We start from the raw sequence: 19,329 nt of genomic DNA, 5'->3' as shown, positions 1-19,329 counted from the left end.
AGTGGCTGTTAGCAAAATAATTTGTTACCAGTTAAGAAAGAGTAATCAGTGGAATAAGTTAGGTACACAAGATATAGTAGCCAATGACTATAGTAATCTAGTGTTTGATAAATTCCCAAATTCAAGCTTTTGGAATAAGAATTTTTTGTATTTGACAAAAATTATGAAAATTGATATGAAAACAGTATAGCAAAAACTAGGCACTGACCAATAGCTAATACCCTTTACCAAGATAAGGTTGAAATGAGCTCATAATTTAGACATAAAGATTCTTACTATATTAGGAGAGAGTTTCATGTCTTAGTGTTTGTAACGTGCTCTCCTGGCAGTTACAATTACTAGTCTGTCCTAGACCCACCAGAGTACCTTTGACCACTGTCCTTTGCAGTGTGAGCTCTACCCGGCTCGCCTCCTCTGAGGCCTTCTAAGGTCTCTGGCCACAATCTCTTGAATCTATAGCTTAGTAACCGGTAGCGCACTCAAGAACAACCACATGTAATCTTAAAAGCCTTTATTATACCTACTCACATAATGCCCTAACTGATGCCCTGACTTGTTGGTTCCTGAGTGAACACCTGGTCAGAAGACCCATGTGTTCACTACCAAAACCCTTACCTCTTTTGGCTACCCATCTTGGCTTGGCCACCCAGGCTAGGGAGCCAGGGTCAAGAGCACGAGGTTAAAGAGAGCGGTTGCTGCCTGCAGTGGGCTTACATAGGGCCTGTGAGGTCACACACACAGCCAATCAGCGAGAGAGTCACCCATTACGAAACTATCTCAATATGGCCAGGATCCCGCCCAAGGGCAGTCCTAATATCCACAGAAATTACTTCTGGGCCTCAATCTCCCGATGCACTGTGTCCGCCCATTTAAAGGGCCCTTACAAGTGTTTTCTAGCTTTTTGGTCACAAATTTTCCCCTTCTCCACAAATCTGAGAGATAGACTATCCCTTGCTAAAAAAATTAAAAAGTTAAAAGTACTAAAAAAAGTGGAGAGAATAAAGACACAGAGATGGGAAAATATGTGACCTTTTTAAGAGATGCAATGGTTTTTAAAATTCTATTGTTGCTTTAAAAATATCATAGTTATTTGCTGTCAAGCCATTTCTCTTTAACATTCTTCCATGGATAAATACTTAGAGATCACACAAATCCTTCATTTTATTGAAAAGAAAACGCAGGCTCAAGGGGGTTATGATTTTTTTCAAGGTCATGTATGGATTAAAGAGCTGGAATCAATTTTTCTGATACCACTTGGCACATAATAGGTGGTTAATAAATGCTTCTTGATTTGACTCTAATTTGAAACTGAATATTCTTTTTAATTGCTTTCCACCTACAAATTAATATATATAGCATATGCTGAAGAATATTGTAAGACTGGAAATATAGGATGAAAGTAGATTGCGGATATACTTGAATGCCAGGGTAAGGAGTCTGGATTTTGTTTGGTGGCTAATGATATTATCAGAACTTTTAACTGTAAAAATGTTTTCCCAATTTATTACTTCCATTCTAATCTTGTTTGCATTAGTTTTGTTTGTACAAAAGCTTCTTAATTTGATGTAATCAAAATTTTTGATTTTGTGATCAATAATGATCTCTATTTCTCCTTTGGTCACAACTTCCTTCCTCCTCCACAAGTCTGAGAGGTAAACTATCCTATGTTCCTCTAATTTATTTATGACTTTTTTCTTTATGCCTACATCATGGACACATATTGACCTTATCTTACTATGTGGTGTTAAGTGCAGATCCATGCTGAGTTTCTGCCATTCTGATTTCCAGTTTTCCCAGCAGTTTTTTTCAATTCTTATCCCAAAAGTTGGGATCTTTGGTTTGTCAAACACTAGATTGCTATTTTTATTCACTATCTTGTTCTGTGAACCTAACCTAATCCACTGATCAACTAGTCTATTTCTTAGCCAATACCAAATGGTTTTGGTGACTGCTGCTTTATAATATAGTTTTAGATCAGGTATAGCTAGGGGTGGCTAATGATTTTATCAAAGAAACAATAGAGGGGGCAGAGCCAAGATGGCAGAGAAGATACATGCAAATCTGTAAGCTCCCTTCTTCCCTCATTACCAATTAGTTAAACCAGCCTCAAAAATAACGCTGGACTGATAGAAACCACAAGGATTGGAAGCACAATGGACCAGCTGAAGAGAATCTGGAGTCTCTACAGAAAAGGTCAGTTCCAAGGGGAGGAAGAAAAAAGGCCAGCACAGATGGTTAGGTGTTAGCACACTGTGCTGATCAGGCTGGGGAGAACTCTGGGATCAGAGAAGCCACTGAGATAGAGGAATCTGGCACAGGCTATTAGCTCTTCTCTGCTTATAAAACAGCAGTTCAGAAGAGAAATCAAGCCACTTTAAAATATAAAGCCAGATACTAGAACCACCCCAATCTGTAAATGACCTAATAGATCTCTGCAAGGCTGTGCAGCCTCTTTCTGCTGTCCATGCTTCACCTTGGGGGAGTTAAGAGCCTGAACAGCTGGGACACAGCCTGAGGCAATATTTAATCCACATAATGCCAGTCTTGGACTGAGGTTGTGGAACTCAGCCACAGAAGTCCCAGAGAAGGGGAACCTTTGAAATAGGGACCGGGGTTTCCAGGCAGACACTTCCAGTTTGAGTGCAGAGGCTTTTCATGTCAGCTACTGATATCCACACTCCACAGAATGCATTGGCTGGGCTTTTTGTCACCTTTATTGTTCAGTCTTAAACCTCAGGGAAGTCTCTAGGCCACACAGTGGGGTCCTTCACTGGGCAACCCTCACAGCACAGCCATATTAATCACCTCTGAGGCACTTCCAGGGAGGGGGAGGGGAACTCTCTCCCATTGCTATCTCTTAGCTCAGGTACAGGAGCCACTGCATCCATCCAGTCTGGGAGGAAGCTGGTAAAGAAATCAATAAATAAACTTCTTACACCAAGGGCAGACCCCAAAAGATTTTAACCATTAGTAAAAAGCTAAAGAGAACTATTTATTCCTTCTACAGAGAGAAAGAGCGGGTATCCAACCCCGAGGAACTTAACAGCAGAGAGTCAGCAGATAACACTCTAAAGGGGAATGGTACCTGCCCCCCATCACATAACTCTTTCAGTTTGAAGAAAAATGGGGAAAGGAAAGAGAAGCTATGATAGAGAATAAAATGTTCTGAAATTTGAGTTGGAAAAAATAAAGAATTCACAGGAGATTCAGGGAAACAAAATTTGTGAATTAGAAAAGGTTAAAAAAATCACAGGAAAGTAGGATTTCTGAATTGGAAAAGATAAAAAAATTCTCAAGAAAGTAGGATTTCTGAATTGGAAAAAGAAAATAACTCTCTAAAAATTAGGGAAATGGAAAAAAATTCAATAGAGCAAAATAATTCATTTAAAAACTCAATTGGGCATATACAAAAAGAATTTAAAAATGTGAAGGAAGAAAATAACTCATTAAAAATCAGGACGGAACAAATAGAAATGAATGATTCATGGAGAATCCAAGAATCAGTCAAACAAAACAAAAAAAAATGGAAAGCTGGAGAATAACATCAAATACTTACTGGGAAAATCTATAGACCTGGAAAATAGATCTAGGAGAGATAATCTGAGGATCATTGGACTTCCCAAAAACTATGACCAAAAAAAGAGCCTAGATTTTATTTTACAGGAAATCATCAAAGAGAACTGTCCAGAGATAATAGAAACAGAAGGGAAAATAGGCATTGAAAGAATTCATTGAACACCTTCTGAAAAAGACCCTAAAAAATAACTCCACGGAATATTGTGGCTAAGCTGCAGAATTACCACACAAAGGAAAAAATATTGCAAGCAGAAAAAAGCAATTCAAATATCAAGGGACCACAGTAAAGGTCATTCAAGATCTGGCTGCCTCTACATTAAAAGATCGAAGGGCCTAGAACCTGATATTCCGAAAGGCAAAAGTTCAAGAATTACAACCAAGAATAAAATATCCAGCTAAGTTTAACATTTTCTTCCATGGAAGAAGATGGACATTTAATGAAACAGGGGAATTTCATTTGTTTCTAATAAAAAAAAAAAAACAGAGTTAAACAAAAAAAATTTGATCTACATCTACAAGACTGAAGAGAAACAGAAAAAGGTAAAAAGAACTCTTGAAAACTGTATCTCTGTTGTGGATATATAGAAAGTCCGCATGGATAATTTGATTTTACTGATATAAAAAAAGGGGAGTAGCAAAGGGAAGGGGTTAGTATCACAAAAAGGGGAAGGAGTTATAAAAAGAAGGAAATTACATTCCAGGAAGAAGCATAGAAAATATACCACATCTGAGGGAATTTAGAGAAGGGGAGAAACATTGTGTGAATCTTACTCTCATCAGAGTAGGCTCAAAGAGTAAATAATTGACATATTTGTTTTTCAGAGAATTCTCTCTCACCTCATTAAAAGGGCAGAGAGGAAAAGGAAAAAGGAAAAGGGGTACAAGAAAAGTGAAGGGATTTGGAAGGAGGGGGGAGGGATACTAAAAAGGGAGAGCTGTGCATCAAAAGTGGGGTCTATAAATTAAATATTGGGAAAGGGGTTCAGAGGGGTCAATGGAAAAAAGCATAATCTGGGGATAATATGATGGCAGGAAATACAGAATTAGTAATTTTAACTGTAAATGTGAATGGGATGAACTCTCCCATCAAATGGAGATGGATAGCAGACTGTATCAAAAGGCAGAACCCTACAATATGTTGTTTACAGGAAACACACTTAAAGCAGGGAGATACATACAGAGTAAAGGTAAAAGGTTGGAGCAGAATCTATTATGCTTCAGGTCAAGCCAAATAAGCAGGGGTAGCCATCCTTATCTCAGATCCAGCAAAAGCAGAAGTTGATCTAATTAAAAGAGATAAGGAAGGAAACTATATCCTGCTAAAAGGTAGCATACACAATGAAGTCATGTCAATACTAAACATATATGCACCAAGTGGTATAGCATCTAACTTTCTAAAAGAAAAGCTAAGAGAGTTGCAAAAAGAAATAGATAGTAAAACTATTATAGTGGGAGATTTCAATCTTGCACTCTCAGATGTAGACAAATCAAACCACAAAACAAACAAGAAAGAAATTAAAAAAGTAAATAGAACATTAGAAAAACTAGGTATGATAGACCTTTGGAGAAAACTGAATGGTGATAGAAAGGAATATACTTTCTTCTCAGCAGTTCATGGAACCTAAACAAAAATTGACCATATATTAGGACATAAAATCTCAAAATTAAATGCCGGAAGGAAGAAATAATAAATGTTTTCTTCTCAGACCACAATGCAATTAAAAACTACATTCAATAAGAACTTAGGGGTAAATAGACCAAAAAGTAATTGGAAACTGAATAATCTCATCTTAAAGAATGACTGGGTGAAACAGCAAATTATAGAAACAATTAATAATTTCACCCAAGATAATGACAATGATGAGACATCATACCAAAATCTGTGGGATGCAGCTAAAGCAGTAATAAGGGGAAATTTTATATCTTTAGAGGCTGATTTGAACAAAATAGAGAAAGAGAAGATTAATGAATTGGGCCTGCAATGTAAAAAGCTAGAAAAAGACCAAATTAAAGCCCCCCAACGAAAAATCAAACTTGAAATACTAAAATTAAAAGGAGAAATCAATAATATTGAAAGTAAAACAAACAAAAAAAACTATTGAAGTAATAAATAAAACCAAGAGTTGTTTTTATGAAAAAGCCAATAAAATAGATAAACCTTTGCTAAATCGGATCAGAAAAAGGAAAGAGGAAAATCAAATTGTTAGTCTTACAAATGAAAAGGAGGATCCTTCCACCAATGAAGATGAAATTAGAGAAATGAGTTATTTTGCCCAACTTTATGCCAATAAATTTGATAATAAGTGAAGTGGATGACTTCCTCCAAAAATATAGGCTTCCTGGATTAACAGAGGAGGAGATAAATTGCTTAAATAATCCCATTTCAGAAAAAGAAATAGAACAAGCTATTAATCAACTCCCCAGGAAAAAATCTCCAGGACCAGGTGGATTTATATGTGAATTCTACCAAACATTTAAAGAACAATTAGCCCCAATGTTATATAAACTATTTGAAAAAATAGGGGATGAAGGAGTCCTGCCAAATTCCTTTTATGACACAGACATGGGTACTGAAACCTAAACCTAAAACTGAGAAAGAAAATCATAGACCAATTTCCTTAATGAATATTGATGCTAAAATTTTAAATAAGATATTAGCAAAAAGAATTCAGAAAACCATCCCCAGGATAATACATTATGATCAAGTAGGATTTATACCAGGAATGAAGGGCTGGTTTAATATTAGGAAAACTATTAATATAATTGACCATATTAATAATCAAATTAATAAAACCCATAAAATCATCTCAATAGATGCAGAAAAAGCATTTGATAAAATCCAACATTCATTCCTACTAAAAGCGCTTGAGAGTATAGGAATAAATGGACTATTCCTTAGAATAATCAGGAGCATATATTCAAGACCTTCAGTAAGCAAAATATGCAATAGACATAAACTGGAACCTTTCCCAGTCAGATCAGGAATGAAACAAGGTTGCCCATTATCACCATTACTATTCAATATAGTACTAGAAATGCTAGCCTTGGCAATAAGAGCCAAGAAATAGATTCAAGGAATTACAGTAGGAAATGAGGAAATCAATCTATCACTCTTTGCAGATGACATTATGTTATACTTAGAGAACCCCAAGACTTTGCTAAAAAGCTATTAGAAATAATTCAGAATTTTAGCAAAGTTGCAGGATACAAAATAAATCCACATAAATCCTTAGCATTTTTATACATCACCAACAAAATGCAACAGCCAGAGATACAAAGAGAAATTCCCTTCCAAACAACTGTTGAGAGTATAAAATATTTGGGAATCCACCTACCAAAGAAAAGTCAGGAATTATATGAGCAAAATTACAAAATATTTGCCACAATAATAAAGTCAGATTTAAATAATTGGAAAGCCATTCAGTGCTCTTGGATAGGCCGAGCGAATAAAATAAAGATGACAATACTCCCCAAACTAATCTATTTAGTTAGTGCTATACCAATCAGACTCCCAAGAAACTATTTTAATGACCTAGAAAAAATAACAACAAAGTTCATATGCAAGAATAAAAGGTTGAGAATTGCAAGTGAACTAATGAAAAAAAAGTCAGATGAAGGTGGTTTAGGTGTACCTTATCTAAAGCTATATTGTATAGCAGCAGTCACCATTGGTATTGGCTAAGAAATAGACCAGTCAATCAGTGGAACAGATTAGGTACAAAGGACAAAAAAATGGTACATCTATAGCAATCCAGTCTTTGACAAATTCAAGGATACCAACATTAGGGATAAAAATTCATTATTTGAAAAAAAACTGTTGGGAAAACTGGAAATTAGTATGGCAGAAATTAGATATGGATCCACACTTAACACCATACACCAAGATAAGATCAAAATGGATCTATGATTTAGGCATAAAGAATGAGAGCATAAATAGATTAGAGGGACAGAGAATAGTCTACCTCTCAGACGTGTGGAGGAGGAAAGAATTTATGACCAGAGAAGAACTAGAGACCATCGTTGATCACAAAGTAGAAGATTTTGATTACATCAAACTAAAAAGTTTCTGTACAAACAATACTAATGCAAACAAGATTAGAAGGGAAGTAACAAACTGGGAAAATATTTTTCTAGTTAAAGGTTCTGATAATGGTCTCATTTCAAAAATATATATAGAACTGACCCTAATTTATAAGAAATCATACCATTCTTCAATTGACAAATGGTCAAAGGATATGAACAGACAATTCTCAGATGATGAAATTGAAATTATATCCACTCATATGAAAGAGTGTTCCAAATCACTACTGGTCAGAGAAATGCAAATTAATACAACTCTGAGATACCACTACACACCTGTCAGATTGGCTAAGATGACAGGAACAAATAATGATGAATGTTGGAGGGGATGTGGGAAAACTGGGACACTAATACATTATTATTGGAGTTGTGAAAGACTCCAACCATTCTGGAGAATAATTTGGAACTGTGCCCAAAAAGTTATCAAACTGTGCTTACCCTTTGATCCAGCATTGCTGCTATTGGGCTTATATCCTAAAGAAATACTAAAGAGGAGAAAGGGACTTATGTGTGCCAAAATGTTTGTGGCAGCTCTTTTCATAGTGGCTAGAAACTGGAAGATGAATGGATGTCCATCAATTGGAGAATGGTTGGGTAAATTATGGTATATGAAGGTTATGGAATATTATTGCTCTGTAAGAAATGACCAGCAGGAACAATACAGAGAGGCTTGAAGAGACTTACATGAACTGATGCTGAGTGAAATGAATAGAACCAGAAGATCGCTGTACACTTCAATGCTGTATGAAAATGTATTCTGATGGAAGTGGATATCTTCAACATAAAGAAGATTCAACTCACTTCCAGCTGATCAATGATGGACAGAAACAACTACACCCAGAGAAGGAACACTAGGAAGTGAATGTAAATTGTTAGCACTACTGTCTATCTACCCAGGTTACTCATGGCTTTGGAATCTAATACTTAACGTGCAACAAGAAAATTGGATTTACACACATATCTTGTATCTAGTTTATTTTGTAACACATGTAAAATGTATGCGATGCCTGCCATCTAAGGGAGGGAGTGGAGGGAGGGAGGGGATAATTTGGAAAAATGCTTACAAGGGTTATTAAAAAATTATTCATGCATATATACTGTCAAAAAAGTTTTATAATTACAAAATTAAAAAAAATTAAAAAAATAGATGAACTGAAAATGGAAACATAGTATGCCCCTAGAATTTCCAGTTACATCATGTTTTGAGATGACTTTTGAGAAGTGAAGATTTTTATTATCTTCTAACACTTAGAAACATTTGCTTTGTCTTGGTGGCATATAGAATTCCCATTGTACTCTAGTCCTTGTTAGTCTTAATCAGAGACCTGATAACTTTGATAATTTCTTTTTTTCTTCACTTGAGCTAGATTACTTATAACCACACTTGAACTTACTCTTGGCTTTATTTCAAACACAATGTCAAGATTTGCTTTAATGTAATGATATTTTAAATATGATTGAAAGGCATATGGTGGGATATTTTACAGTCATACTTCCATCTTAATTTTCTCTACATTTGGATCAAAACTAGAGACAGAATCATTCTTGAAAATGATTTTCTTTAAGTTATTACATTTTTTGGTACTTTTACAAAGATTTACTTCTGCAATATTATTCCAAGTTTTGTAGGAATAGTTGACCAAGGTGTTCCTAGAATACATTAAAGACACAAATGGGATAAACAGGACTTCAGCAAAAGGCCATAGTTTTCATAAGATTCAAAATTCTGAATATGATTTTAGACCATAAATTGGTAATTTGGTATCATTTAATTGTAACAGATAAAATGATTTTTAAAAATTATCCGGGGCTCATGTTCTAATTTCTCTTCGCGATAATATGGTCAGAAGTAATGCACATGATATTAAAGAACTATAGAACAATAGAGCTAAGAAAAGAACTTCAACAGCTCATAATCCTATCCTCTTTATTTTTAGGTGAAGAAACTAATACTCAAAGGTGAAGTCACTTGCTAAAGATCACATAAATAGTAACTAATCTAGAACTAGAATTCTTAACATTACTGATATGATACAAAAATTCTTTGTAACCTAAAACATTATACAAAGATAAGATTATTAGTATAATTTCCATCACTGCCATCCCATGACATTCCAAGAAGGACCAATTTTCAGAGATCTTGTAATAGTAGACACTTCACATGGTAAATCACCCATTGTACTGTTTGGAAGAACTCCTTTGCAGTTCTGTATCATATTCAGGAATCTTATCACTAACAGTCTCATTATCCCGCAGAATACCTCACATCAGCCTTTGTCCTTATAATTCATCGATTTATACATTCTGCCTTTTGGATTGGAAGGTAGAGTAAAAAGCTCATTTCAAAATATTCCTTTAAGCATGGTGTTGAGGCCATCCAGTCATTTTCCATCCAAATGTCCACTTTTCCATGTATTTTGAAAGCTATGATAGACTTCACTATCATCCTTATAAGCTGGGTACCATCTTCTCTTAATCTATCTTTTAGTTTCTTTTGTGTGTTATTTTCTGAACTAGATTATAATTTCTTTCAGGGCAGGGAACCTGTTTTTTCTTTGCATTTGTATCCCCAGCACATAGCACAGTGTCCAACACACAGTAGTCACTTAATAAATGTTATTGACTTGTACTGACTGCCAATAAAATCTTTTAATATTCATAAGCTTTTATCATTCATTATATTTTAAAACTAACCTTTTTCTTCATTTTTAATTTAAAGATGATTCTTTCCTTGAGTTAATAGTTTATTCTCATAAATTGTATTTATAAATTAAATTTTCCACTTTTTAAAAAATGGTTCTTTCCTTTAGTTAGTCATCAAAATCATCATCCCATATTTTAACTAAAAATGGATCATATGAGAAATCACTCTTTTTAAAAAAAGAAAAATGCTCCCCTTTTCTTATTATTTTTCTGAATATTAAACTTGGATAACTCCTACAGGAAGAATGCTATGATATACATAGAATATTCTATCTAAAGCAACAATATTCATCAGCACAAGAGGACTATATAGGGAGCTACTGTAGATTATTTGCTCATACAGCTATTAACAAAAATTAGCTGCTCCTAATGATACTCAAGTAAAATGCTATTAAACTAAAATCTACAGCTTGTTTTTCCATAGTTGGCTTGATTTATGACATGTGCATTGTTTTTCTTCTTCTAATGTAAATTTCTGATTAATAAAAACAACTTGAGATCTTTCTGATATAGCTCCTCACACAGAGAGTTTAATCTCCTGTCTATGAAAGGCCAAAAATAGTTTGAGACAAAGAAGTGACTAATGTTCTACTTTAATTTGTATGACACTGGTATTCCTTCGTTTATTATGCTTATTTGAAAAGCTTATTAGGTCATATTTTCCTAGCTGTCTCTCCTTATTTAATTCAATTGAATAACTTTATATTAAATGCTAGACCTTGTCAAAGGAACTGTCCCCTGGGGCTTATAAAAATCAGGAAGGAGTAAAAGGTAATACTATATTCATGCAACCATTTCCTTTTTTTTTTTTTAATTCCCTAAATGAAGACATTTTGAATGGTCATGCTCTCATAAAATTACTTTAGGGTTTATGTCATGAAGAGTAGTAGGAAATATAAGCCATATTGTGGCATGCAGTAAATGTTATGATATGGAATTTTTATTTTAACCTGGAGGTAAAAGGGAGCCAGAGAAAACTTTTGAGCCAGGAAATGATGGTCAGATCTCTTGGATAATTTGAGTAGGGTTGTTTCATGAGAAGGGATGTTATTACAGCAGTGAAATAAGAACTATTAAAGTTCCTTTAATATTCCAAATTGCTAGATCCATATGCAACAGTGTGGTATGGTATATTGGGAAGTATTATTTATCTACTCAGTTTGCCTTCTATCCTACAATGATTTGTTGCTCAGATAAGCTTCCTGTTATAAAAAAAAATTCTCTTTTCTGAGAAACTAATTGTCTAAATTTTGTTTTGTTTTGTTTGCCTCTGAGCTCCCACCAGAGATAACACTTTGACAGACACTCCTGGGACGCCACCCTTCAATTATTTTTTTTCCAACTGCAATTCTAGTAAGTACACCCAGATCCACAAATGCTGGTGGTTAACACTATTTATAAAAGATTAAGCAGATTCAAAAAAAGAAAGAAAAATAAATTTTGCCTCTTTTAAGATAAAAAGATTTCATTTTCCCAAAGCACGCAAGAGCAGATAGGAATATAGAGTACTGTTTTGGGGTCTCTACTATCTGAAAGAAATGGGGAATGAGGTTCAGATACAAAGCATATATCCTATCACTCCATAAAGTCCGAATTCCATGCTCCTTATTGTGGTTGCCCTCTCCCATAAACAAAGTTTCTCATGGACTCTCTTTCTCTAAATCTATGCATTTTTACCTCATCTCATTATGAAGTGTTGATGGTAGAGTATGTTCCTGAACCTGCTTAAACTGATTTCCTTTTGAATGAGTTTAATTATTCTTTAGGGATTTTAGTGGGAGGGGGAATGGATATAATCAATAATCAACTGGTCAATAGCACTGTTACCTTTCTAATTCAATCAAGGGATATGTTCATATTTCATAGAGGGATTACCAGATGTGAAGTCATGTTTACAAGTGAGTTTCACATCTTATTATTGTCCCTTGCTTCCCTGATTAGGTCCTGAGCTTTATATTCCTTCAGAATTACCCAGACCTTCCCATTCTTGCTAAAGCTAATATGATGATACATAAGATGGCATGGGGTTCCCTTAATTTTTGAATTTATAGTTTCTCTTAGAGAGATTATTATTTTATTTTTATTCTTTCCTGCTTGTCTATGATCTGATTTTTCTTAGGTTTATATATTCTATTATTTTTTGCTTCATTAAATTTTCATGGATGACTTTTTTACATTTAATTTGTATAAATATGTCATTCAGGGTCATGTGAATATATATCATTTATATTAACAGTGGGAATGATTTAATTAATACTCATATTTTATAGCTTTACAAAGCAATCTTTACATTAGAGATATAGAAAATACAAATTCAAATGTTTCTTCAATATATTAAGACATTCTCTTCAATATACTTCATAGGTTTTCAGTTGTGGCATGACTTCACAAATTTTGTCTGAGTTGTGGTTTTAAAAATATTCCAGAACATCCTTCAGGCTCCTCAGGTTATCAATACTGCACAGTCTCTAGAACTTTGCATAGATCTACTTCCTCACCCAGCTGCTCATAGTTCATATTACTCTCCTCTATAAGCTCCTAGGTTTTGGGAAAAATAAACACTACTTCACATATTTATAAACATCACCCTCATGCTTGGAAGGCACTTCTTTTTTTATCTTCTTATCTCAGGATGTCTACCTCATTTCACAGTTCACCACAATAGCCACTTTCTTTAAAACATTCTTAAACTATGCAGGAAGTATTTCTCACTCTTGGCTGAATTTACCAGATCAATGAGATAATCAGATGAAATGATATTTGTAAAGCATTTGATACAGTATCTGGCACATAATAGATATCATAAAATATTTGTTGTTAATATCGCTACTTTAAAATGTTGTACTTATTTGTATGTATGTTGTTTCCACAGTAAAATGTAATTTCTTTAAGGACAAGAACTGTTTTAATTTTTGTTATTATGCTAGATGCTCAGCATGATACCTTGTGAATGAGAGATTCTGATTTATTCTGAAATATTTCCTGAATTAAAATCGACTATTACTTAGTCCTTTATAAGCTAAATCTAACCCAGGCTATTAACACAATCCTACAATCCTACAGGCTTGTCATTTTTATGAGCTTCACTATGATTTCATATTTCTCTCAACACCAGAAACACAATTCTGAGTTATAGAGGTAGCATTTATTAGAGTGAGTGGTGAATTTTTCTTAATTTTCTTTCTTTTCCTCTGGATCAAAATATCTCATTTGTTGGTTTTGAATAGTCTGATTGTTATTTAGGTGCTTCCAATAAAAAAAGGATGCTATAAGCAGTTATCTCTGAAGGCCTGCCTGATCAGAAAAATAGAAATGATAATTACATCAAGCAAGAAGGAATAGGTGAAAGCTATGATTTTCCAGTAGTAATGTGTGCTACAGGAGTTGTATTATTTAAAAAAAATACTGCATACTATAGAACTGACATTTCAAATTGTGGTAGTTCTTGAGAAACTTTCAAGAGTCCTTTGGATAGCAAGAGGTCAAGTCAGTCACTACTTAAAAAATTTAGATAACTGATTAGAAGGACAAATATCAAAGCTGAAGCTTAAATATCTTGGCTACACAAGGAAGACAAGACTCATTTGAAAGAATCCTGATGTTGAGAAATATTAAAGGCAAAAAAGGAAAAGGAAATGGCAAAATATGAGATAAATAGATAGTGCTATGAAAGCAATGAACATGAGTTTGGACATGTTTTGGGATATAGTGGAGGACAGAAGGACCTGGTATTCTTTGGTCCACTGGGTCACAAAGAGTCAGTTATGAGTGAACAAATGAATAGCAACAATAGCAACACCTAAGGTATACATCAGTTGTGATCTTCATTGATGGAGAGATTAAACCTTGTAGTCTTTAAGTAGTAAAGTATAATATCAATAAAATGGTTAGTATAAGCACTTAATAGATCTCATTTTTCCATTTTTCCCAGGGGACATTGCTCTCTTTAAATTACTTTTATATTTTTTTGGCTAAGTGCATTTTCAATTGTTTGATCTTTATAAAGCAGTGGTCCTCTTGAAGACTGATGGCTGTTTTTTACTCAAAGAGAGAAAGTATGTTTACTGTGGGGATGAAATGTTTATTTTGATGCAGCATGGAAATATACCAAGTTCATGTTTTGTTGTTTTTTGTTTTGTCTACTCATTAGCATCCACTTGGCTAAATTTTAAGAACCCAGAAAAGATATGCTGTCCTCTGCCCCACACAGGCTATGTTGAAGATTTATTGCTGTAAGAACATTTGGTCAGGCCTTTAAACTCTGGGAGTTTTTGTTTTTTTATCACAGAATTGAAAAGAGCCCTAAGATCAATGCTTGAGAATACTAAGTGAACATTGTAAATAAAACATATTGTGATATACTGATAAATGCACAACAGGATTAATATCAAAACATTGTGGCTTGACTTTCAAAACTGGTGCTGGATTTTATCAATACAAATATTGGACTTTTCAAAATAGGCTGTATCATTTTATTAACATTTGTAACTGTGCAAGCTAGGGGAGAAAGAAGGTTATTTAAATTGCATGCTTCAGGGCTCTAGATGATTGCTTTTGGGACAAAGAGGAGACTTTTTTACTTAACTTGAGGATGGAATAATTGACTAGCAGCTTAGTAGGCCTTTTCACCATATATTACCTGAAGTGATAGGGATTTTCTTATGACCAGAAGCACAATATTCAAATAAATGTCTGATGTAACTGTGAGATGCAAAGAGGAAAATCCAATGTTCTATTAATGGTAAGCTGACTTCTACATCTTAAATATATATATATATATATATATATATATATATATATATATATATATATATATATATATATATATATATACATACATACATACATACATACATACATATATATATACATACATACATACATACATACATATATATATATATATATATATGTAAAGGGCTAGAACTGAGCAATGCACTTGGATGATGAAGCACGTGAGACTAATTGCCAATTGGACGGTTCCCTATTAACTTGTTTAAGGTTGACCCTCCCCAGCTGTTCTGTGCTGACTTGATTGGTGGGACAAAGAGGGGGAAGTGACGTGTGTGGGAGGAGCAAGAGAAACTTGGGTGGTGGAACTCAAGCTCACTTGCACTCGTGACCTGGCGTTGGAGGCGACGGTAAAGATCTAGAATAAAGACGTTTAGTGATCCTGACTCTTGCTGATTTCTGGAAAGATAGAGTTCCAGCATTTATATATATATATATATATATATATATATATATATATATATTACATTTAATGTCTGTCTTCCTGAGGTGCTTCACAAAATCTGAAGTTCTATTTTTTTATGTTCAAGACTCTTTTACATTCTTAAAAATAATTAAGGACTCCAACATGATTTTGTTCATGTAGGTTACATTTATTGATGTTTACTATCTTCACAATAAAAATGTTTTAATATTACTATGAAAATTGTTAAAAAGTTATGGACCCTCATATCATACTTTGAGAACTGCTGGCATAGATCATTGATAGTGATGGATATTTAGTTGCTGACTTAAAACAATGTTGCTTCTAAGAAAGATCTGTATGCAATATAAAATATTAAATGATTTAAATTCTAGCTAGATAGATTTATGTCTCCACCATCCTTTTTAAAAAATCAGCAATTTTGCATGATTTAGGCATCTTAGGCTACTTCTCATTTGCAGTTCAAACTTGTCTGTCACTCTCCAATAACAAGGGCCACCATTTATCTTGAACCTTCAAAAATTCATTTTTTCTTAACAGTGCATATGTTAGTTTATTATTATCCACCTTTTAAAAAATGGGGAAATCAACAATATTGTGTCTTAATTAAGTCTGATCTAACCAATTGGGAAAATATTAAATCCTCTTGAATAGGGCAAGCAAATATAATAAAGATGACAATACTACCTAAACTAATTTATTTATTTAGTGCTATTCCAATCAGATTCCTAAAAAAAACTATTTTAATGATCTAGAAAAAATAACAACAAAGTTCATATGGAAAAACAAAAGGTCAAGAATTTCAAGGGAATTAATGAAAAAAAAGATCAAATGAAGGTGGCCTAGCTGTACCAGATCTAAAATTATATTATAAAGCAATGATTAACAAAACCATTTGGTATTGGCTAAGAAATGCACTAGTTGATCAGTGGAATAAGTTAGATTCAAAGGACAAAACAGCCAATAACGTTAATAATCTAGTGTTTGGCAAACCCAAAGACCCCAGCTTTTGGGATAAGAACTCAATGTTTGACAAAAATTCCTGGGAAAATTGGAAATTAGTATGGCGGAAACTAGGCATTGACCCACATTTAACACCATACACCAAGATCAGGTCAAAATGATTTTATGACCTAGGCATAAAGAATGAGAGTATATATATATAATTTTTTTCTCTTCTTTTCCTTTTTAAAATTAATTTTATAATTATACATTTTTGACAGTATATATGCATGAATAATTTTTTATAACATTATCCCTTGTATTCATTTTTCCAGATTTTCCCTCCCTCCCTCTATTCCCTCCCCTAGATGACAGGCAATCTCATACATTTTACATGTGTTCCAGTATAACCTAGATATAATATATGTGTGTAAATCCAATTTTCTTGTTCCACGTTAAGTATTGGATTCTGAAGGTATAAGTAACCTGGGTAGATAGGCAGTAGTGCTAATATTTTACAATCACTTCCCAGTGTTCCTTCTCTGGGTGTAGTTGTTTCTGTCCATCATTGATCAGCTGGAAGTGAGTTGTATCTTCTTTATGTTGAAGATATCCACTTCCATCAGAATAGAATGGTTGGATTCTTTCACAACTCCACCAACAATGTATTAGTGTCCCAGTTTTCCCAGATCTCCTGCAACATTCATCATTATTTGTTCCTGTCATCTTAGCCAATCTGACAGGTGTGTAGTGATATCTCAGAGTTGTCTTAATTTGCATTTCTCTGATCAGTAGTGATTTGGAACACTCTTTCATATGAGTGGATATACTTTCAATTTCATCACCTGAGAATTGTCTGTTCATATCCTTTGACCATTTATCAATTGGAGAGTGATTTGATTTCTTATAAATTAGGGTCAGTTTTCTATATATTTTGGAAACGAGACCTTTATCAGAACCTTTAACTGTAAACATATTTTCCCAATTTGTTACTTCCCTTCTAATCTTGTTTGCATTAGTATTGTTTGTACAGAAACTTTTTAGTTTGATGTAATGAAAATCTTCTATTTTGTGATCAATAATGATCTCAAGTTCTTCTCTAGTCATAAATTCCTTCCTCCTCCACAGGTCTGAGAGGTAGATTATCCTCTGTTCCTCTAATCTATTTATGATCTCAAAGAATGAGAGTATAAATAAATTAGAGGGACATTACCTCTTAGACCTGTGGAAGAGGAATGAGTTTATGACCAAAGAAGAATTGGAGATCATTATTGATCACAAAACAGAAAATTTTGATTATATGAAATTGAAAAGTTTTTGTACAAAAAGAATTAATGCAGATAAGATTAGAAGGGAAGCAATAAACTGGGAAAATGTTTTTATAGTAAAAAGTTCTTAAAAAGGCCTCATTTCCAAAATATATAGAGAACTAACTATAATTTATAAGGAATCAAGCCATTCTCCAATTGATAAATGGTCAAAGGATATGAACAGACAATTCTCAGACAAAGAAATTGAAACTATTTCTACCCACATGAAAGGGTGTTCCAAAATAGAGAAATGCAAATTAAAACAACTCTGAGATACCACTACACACCTGTCAGATTGGCTAGAATGACAGGGAAAGATAATGTGCAATATTGGAGGGGATATGGGAAAACAGGGACACTGATACAATGTTGTTGGAATTGTGAATACATCCAGCCATTCTGGAGAGCACTTTGGAACTATGCTCAAAAATTTATCAAACTGTGCATACTTTTTGATCCAACAGTGTTACTACTGGGCTTACAACCCAAATAGATTTTAAAGAAGGGAAAGAGGCCTGTATGTGCAAGAATGTTTGTGGCAGCCTTCTTTGTAGTGGTCAGAAACTGGAAACTGAATGAATGCCCATCAGCTGGAGAATGGTTGAATAAATTGTGGTATATGAATATTATGAAATATTATTGTTCTGTAAGAAATGACCAAAACGATGATTTCGGAAAGGCCTGGAGAGACTTACATGAACTGATGCTGAGTGGGGGAGCAGAACCAGGAGATCATTATGTACTTAAACAACATATGATGAGCAATTCTGATGGAGATGGACATCTTCAACAATAAGATGAACCAAATCACTTTCAATAGAGCAATAATGAAATGAACCAGCTACACCCAGTGAAAGGAATTCTGGGAGATGACTATGAACCACTACATAGAATTCCCAGTCCCTCTATTTTTGTCCTCCTGCATTTTGGATTTCCTTCACAGCCTAATTGTACACTATTTAAAAGTCCGATTCCTTTTGTACAGCAAAAATAACTGTTTGGACATGTATACATATATTGTATTTATCTTATACTTTAATATATTTAACATGCTTTAGTCAATCTGCCATCTGGAGGAGGGGGTAGAGGGAAGGAGGGGAAAAATTGGAACAAAAATTTTGGCAATTGTCAATGCTGTAAAATTACCCATGCATATATCTGGTAAATAAAAAACTATAATAAAAAAAAAAGAATATTTTGTCTTAACCTCTGCCATCTACTATTAAGAAACAATACTGTCAAGATTTCAAATAACATCTTTTTATTTTTTTTTCATTACAATGTGCTGTTTTATTCATTCAATTTTTTTCTCCTACTGTCCAAAAAGACAGATACTAAAGCCCTATTTATGTATCCTCCTTAAAGTTCTGCTTTAGATTCTTTTCTCATGTACTTCTATAGAAGGAATTTTTATCTGGGATCTCATTTTGTTTTTGAAACTATTTTTGTTACTATATTTTAGCAAAATTTATTTCTTCTAAATGATATAATTTATTTTATACA

Source organism: Sminthopsis crassicaudata, chromosome 3, assembly GCF_048593235.1.
Source record: "Sminthopsis crassicaudata isolate SCR6 chromosome 3, ASM4859323v1, whole genome shotgun sequence".
Taxonomy (NCBI): Eukaryota; Metazoa; Chordata; class Mammalia; order Dasyuromorphia; family Dasyuridae; genus Sminthopsis; species Sminthopsis crassicaudata.
This window is presented reverse-complemented; position numbering follows the sequence as displayed.